General features: G+C 45.7%; 1 protein-coding gene across 1 annotated transcript in view; it reads left to right on the forward strand.

Moving 5' to 3' along the window:
• The window catches only part of tcn2 (transcobalamin II), an 11,291-nt gene extending 11,133 nt beyond the window's left edge, over positions 1–158 (forward strand). The window contains exon 10 of the mRNA XM_062051355.1: positions 1–158. This exon is cut by the window's left edge and continues 77 nt beyond it. The gene's annotated coding sequence lies outside the window, so the exon portion shown is untranslated.
• The last annotated feature ends 6,242 nt before the right edge of the window (positions 159–6,400 follow it).

The following is a 6,400-nucleotide window of genomic DNA, read 5'->3' on the forward strand; positions in this document are numbered from 1 at the left end:
CAATCAAAACTGATCGATTTGTATTAAAAGCAGCTTTGATTTGTTCCAACTCTTAATTGTTGTAACCGATGATTATACGGTAATTGTCAGTCTGTGAATGTTTCCAATGCAAAAAAGGAAGTGTTAATATTTTTCTATAGGTTGTTCAATAAATTGAAAATGTTCATGTGTTGCCTTTCGATAAACATGCATGTAAGACACAATAACTACACCAATACAGTATGTCTAGAAAATAGTTGATAAATACCGGGAGTTTAATACAGTTTAATACAGCAATGGGGGTTAAATCACCAAAAATGATTCCCGGGCGTGGCCACCGCTGCAGCCCACTGCTCCCCTCACCTCCCAGGGGGTGATCAAGGTTGATGGGTCAAATGCAGAGAATCATTTCGCCACACCTAGTGTGTATGTGACAATCATTGGCACTTTAACTTAATACCATTAAAGGCTTCATCACTGCCCGATTTACTGAGCTGTAGAGATGTAACATACATGAACGAGTTGAGTCTTGTAAACGGCTCTCTTTTTTTTTAGTGATTGATGGAGAGCCAATTCACAGTTGCAAACTTCATTTGTGAGGCGTTTTTTATGCAATTGTTTATTTTTAATTTACACAAAGGGGTGTGATTAATACGATCAAAGGCTTTGTCATTGCCCAGTTTTACTGAGCTGTAGAGATGTTGTCTTAAAGGAGTCTTCTGAACGACTTTTTAAGTAAACGACAAGAGCCACATGGAGAGGAGCCAGATGAGGTGGTTCGGGCATCTGGTCAGGATGCCACCCGAAGGCCTCCCTAGGGAGGTGTTTCGGGCACGTCCGACCGGTAGGAGGCCACGGGGAAGACCCAGGACATGTTGGGAAGACTATCTCTCCCGGCTGGCCTGAGAACGCCTCGGGATCCCCCGGGAGGAGCTGGACGAAGTGGCTGGGGAGAGGGAAGTCTGGGCGTCCCTGCTTAGGCTGCTGCCCCCGCAACCCGACCTCGGATACGCGGAAGAAGATGGATGGATGGACAAGAGCCAATTTGCAGTTGCGAACCGTTTGTTGGAAGACTTTCTTTTAGGGATTTTTTTTTCTTACCTTTAACACAAATGGTTACACACAAAGGATACGATTGTACTCTTTGTCACTGCCCGATTAACTGAGATGTACAGATGTGACATTCAAGAACGAATAGATTTTTTTAAACGGCTCAAGTGAATGACGAGACGTTATTTTGGGAGCCGTTTTGAAGCAGTTGCCCTCGCTGTAAGCATAGGTGGATTAATGACCGGGCCTACCGGGCCCAGGCCCAGGGGGCCAGAGGCCCCAAGGGGCCAGGCCAACTTGGCCCCGCGGCCGCGACCCAAGCAAAACTACTTTTGCAAAAATAATAATCTTAAGCCCCAAGGGGCCAGGCCAACTTGGCCCCGCGGCCATGATCCATAGAGGGTAAGAGGCCCCAAGGGGCCAGGTCAACTTGGCCCCGCGGCCGCGACCCACAGAGGGCCAGAGGCCCCAAGGGGCCAGGCCAACATGGCCCCGCGGCCATGATCCATAGACGGTCAGAGGCCCCAAGGGGCCAGGCCAACTTGGCCCCGCGGCCACGATCCATAGAGGGTCAGAGGCCCCAGGGGGCCAGGTCAACTTGGCCCCGCGGCCACGATCCATAGACGGTCAGAGGCCCCAAGGGGCCAGGCCAACTTGGCCCCGCGGCCACGACCCACAGAAGGCCAGAGGCCCCAAAGGGCCAGGCCAACTTGGCCCCGCGGCCGCGATCCACAGAAGGCCAGAGGCCCCAAGGGGCCAGGTCAACTTGGCCCCGCGGCCACGATCCATAGAGGGTAAGAGGCCCCAAGGGGCCAGGTCAACTTGGCCCCGCGGCCGCGACCCACAGAGGGCCTGAGGTCCTAAGGGGTCAGGCCAACTTGGCCCCGCGGCCATGATCCATAGAGGGCCAGAGGCCCCGAGGGGTCAGGCCAACTTGGCCCCGATCCATAGAGGGTCAGAGGCCCCAAGGGGCCAGGCCAACTTGGCCCCGCGGCCACGACCCACAGAGGCCCCAAGGGGCCAGGCAAAATTGGCCCCGCGGCCATGATCCACAGAGGGCCAGAGGCTCTCAATCATTATTATCAAAGCTAATTCTCAAATTGGATGGATCACACAACCTCACTCACATATTCTTTATCAATTATTAAAGGTTGTTTCTGAATTTTGATCACAGAACTTAATGCAAATATTCTTGATTGATTGACAAAGCTCATTCTCAAATTTTGATTACACAACCTTACTCTGACAAATTATCATTATCAAAAAGCTCTATCTCGAATTTGGATCACAGAATCTCACTCAAGTATTCTTAGCTGTGCCCCTCCCCCATCAAGTCTTTCATAAACCGGTCTGTTCTTTTAGAATCTCCTCATTTGGTATTTTGAACTCGTGAGAGACTGCTCAAAATTTGGTTTCCTTTCCCTCAGTTCAGACTCAGAGATAATTTGAAATCATTCAACAAGAAGTTTAACGCGCGCACACACACTTGAGTTGAGCATTACCGTAATTTCCGGACTATAAGCCGCTACTTTTTCCCCTCGTTCTGGTCCCTGCGGCTTATACAAGGGTGCGGCTTATTTACGGCCTGTTCTTCTCCGACACCGACGAAGAGGATTTCGGTGGTTTTAGTACGTAGGAGGAAGACGATGACACAATGATTAAAGACTGACTTTTCATATACCGGTAGGCTGGTTATTTTGATAACGTACAGGTGAGCACTTTGTATTACTTTGCACCGTTGTATTATTTGTACTCTGCACGAATGCTGTTCGCCATGTCAAAGATGTGAAAGTTTGATTGAATGATTGAAAGATTTATTGTTAATAAATGGGACGCTTTGCGTTCCCAAACAGTCATCTCTGTCCCGACAATCCCCTCCGTGGTAGCAGGAACCCCTATATACTACGGTAATTACACATCAAAACCCTGCGGCTTATAGTCGGGTGCGGCTTATATATGGAGCAATCTGTATGTTCCCCTAAATTTAGCTGGTGCGGCTTATAGTCAGGTGCGGCTTATAGTCCGGAAATTACGGTACTTGGAAATTCTTATATTTTCCATTTTGCTGTTATTATCAGCATCTTCCCATTTTGTCCTTTTCTTTCGAGAAAGTTTACAGTCTGACATTTGTCACTGCTGTCAGTTAATAACTTTTTGGTCTTTGACCCATTTTGTCATTTTCTCGATTCGATCGTCACTGACCACTCTCTCCTGTCTGGCAGACATCGTTGCTGCCATCATAGCTAGCAAGCTGCCTGCAGCGGGTCATCCCTATGTTCCCCGTCCCTATGTTACCCGGGTCCTATGTTCCCCTCTACCGGGGAACTAAGGACCCTTTTTAAAAAAAAGGGTTCTATGTTCCCCGCTGCGGGGAACGTACAACACTTTTTCCAGAAAAGGGTTCTATGTTCCCCGCTGCTTCCAATGCGCGACTAAGTAAGACGCACGCAGACACGCATGACAGAGACGCGTTTAAGTTGTCGAAGGAAGGAAGTTCGCGTTTGAGTTGCTCTATCTGCTGCCGCACGCCCTGTGACAGGTTAGGTTTAGGGATGGTTTTGGTCAAGGCACAATTTCGCCAAAAAAGTGCTCCACAACGCCCTGTGACAGGTTAGGTTTAGGGATAGTTTTGGTCAGGGCACAATTTCGCCAAAAAAAAGTGCTCCACAACGCCCTGTGACAGGTTAGGTTTAGGGATGGTTTTGGTCAGGGCACAATTTCGCAATTTCGCCAGATACAATGCAGGGAACATAGGACCCTTTTTTAGAAAAAGGGTCCTAAGTTCCCCGGTCGCATACAAAGACCCAGGAACAACCGGGGAACATAGGACCCGGGGAACATAGGACCCGGGGAACATAGGCACGCTCCCGCCTGCAGATAGCAACATTTTGGTGTCCTTTGGGAAAATATTTAGAAAGAAGACAAAAGTACACACAGTTGTACAACTATTATCTTTATGATCTTTTTTTTGTTAGTTTCTCTGTTACTGTGTGTGGCCAATTAAGCGACTTTTGGCCATACCTGGCTGGTGACATTTAGCGACTTTCTGGTTGATGTTAAGATTAATAATAGCAACAGTTCTCTTCATCTTAATGCAATTTATTGTGTCTGTCTCTCCACATTTTGCCATTAGGTACTTTGAGCTCTTGTTGGTCAGTCACTCTAAGGTACATTGTTGCTGCCATCATAGCTAGCAAGCTGCCTGCAGATAGCGACATTTTGGTGTCCTTTGAGAAATATTAAGAAAGAAGACAAAAGTACAAGACATTGTACGATTACTATCTTTTTAAAATTATTTGTTTCACTGTGTGATTGACCGACTTTGCCGCTAGATTTCGCGTCTTTTGGCCATACCTGGCTAGCGACTAAAAACATCATTTAGCGACTTTTTGGTTGTGAAGATAAGTGGTAAAAGCAGATCTTCCTGTTGGTCTTCCCACATTTTGCCATTTGGTACTTTGCACTCTTCTTGGTCACTCCAAGGCATTTGTCCCTGCCTTCAGCTAGTCACTTGGCTCTTTTGGAATATATTTCACTGTAATTGGCTCTCTCTCTCTCTTTCTCCTCAGTACAAATCAGCCTGTTCCCTTGCCATTCATCACTGACCACTCTGCTCTCCTGTCTGTCAGACATTATTGCTGCTTGCAGATAGCTTGGGGTCCTTAGAGAAAATATCAGAAGAGAAAAGTACACAATTATCTTAATTATCTTTTTTATTCAGTCAGTCCTTCAGTGAGTCCCAGTGTGTTGGCGATTAAGCAACGTTGGCATTCAATTAGCGACTTTTGGCCATACATGGCTGGCGACTCAAAAAACTAGAAAAAAAGTACAAAAAGTTGTACAATTAATATCTTTATTATCCTTAATTCCCCTGAATCCTAGAGTGTGTTGCAATTAAGCAACTTTGCTGCTAGGTTTAGCGACTCTTGTTTTGGGCATACCTGGCTAGCGACTACAAACATTATTCAGCAACTTTTTGGCTGTTAAGATTAACGTTAATAAATTAAATCCTAATACAATTTATTGTGTTGGTCTCGCCATCTTGCTATTAGGTACTTTGAATTCTTGTTGGTCTCTGCTAAGGTATCTGGCTGTTGTCTTTGCCTTCAGTTAGTCACTTGGCTCTGGAATATATTTAACTGTACTTGGCTCTCTCTTTCTCCTCAGTACAAATCAGTCTGTTCCCTTGCCATTTAGACATTTTCTTGATTGGATCATCACTGACCACTCTGCTCTCCTGCTGTCTATCAGACATTGTTGCTCCCATCATAGCTAGCAAGCTGCCTTGGTGTCCTTTGTGAAAATATTTAGATAGAAGACTAAAGTGCACAAAGGTGTACAATTATTATCTTTTCAAAATATTTGTTTCACTGTCAGTGTGATTGACCGACTTTGCCGCTAGATTTCGCGTCTTTTGGCCATACCTGGCTAGCGACTGAAAACATCATTTAGCAACTTTTTGGTTGTGAAGATAAGAGGTAAAAGCAGATCTGCCTGTTGGTCTTTCCACATTTTGCCATTTGGTACTTTGCACTCTTGTTGGTCACTCCAAGGCATTTGTCCCTGCCTTCAGCTAGTCACTTGGCTCTTTTGGAATATATTTCACTGTAATTGGCTCTCTCTCTCTTTCTCCTCAGTACAAATCAGTCTGTTCCCTTGCCATTTAGACATTTTCTTGATTCGATCATCACTGACCACTCTGCTCTCCTGCTGTCTATCAGACGAATCAGTTGATTCTCTGCTCTCAATTGTCTATGCTAGTAAGCTGTTATTCTCTGCTTTGGAGTGTTGATGCTGGGTTGCTAGTTTTCTAAATCACCTCACACACTTGAAGGAAGCAGCACCGATCATAAACACACAAACAAACTCACACACACACACACACACACACACACACACACACACACACACACACACACACACACACACACACACACACACACACACACACACACACACACACACACACACACATAGTTGGTTTATCTGTTGTGATAGGCAAAGAGCCAATGTGCAAAGAAAGAAGGGAAATATGGATCATAAACGTTTAAGTGGAGGAGCTAGAAAAAAAATTCAGCAAGAAAAGAAAAAAAAGGAATCAGTTTTACTTGAGAGTGTTCCAAATATCTCCAGCTTCTTCAGTACAAAGACATCTGCTGAAAGCAATTCTATAAATGCTACTGCAAATTCAGCTAAGGTTAGCAATGCACCTGAGCTAGCATGTAGCTCCCAAGATCCTGAGACCACTACAAGTGTAGACACTGAACCAAATGCTTCTGATGCTTATGATTCAACCAATTCAGCAGTAGCCAGTTGCTCGGATGAATGTGAGGTCACTGCACCTCTGGACAGCATAGAAAATGAGCTGAAT

The sequence above is a fragment of the Entelurus aequoreus genome, linkage group LG06 (assembly GCF_033978785.1).
Source record: "Entelurus aequoreus isolate RoL-2023_Sb linkage group LG06, RoL_Eaeq_v1.1, whole genome shotgun sequence".
NCBI lineage: Eukaryota > Metazoa > Chordata > Actinopteri > Syngnathiformes > Syngnathidae > Entelurus > Entelurus aequoreus.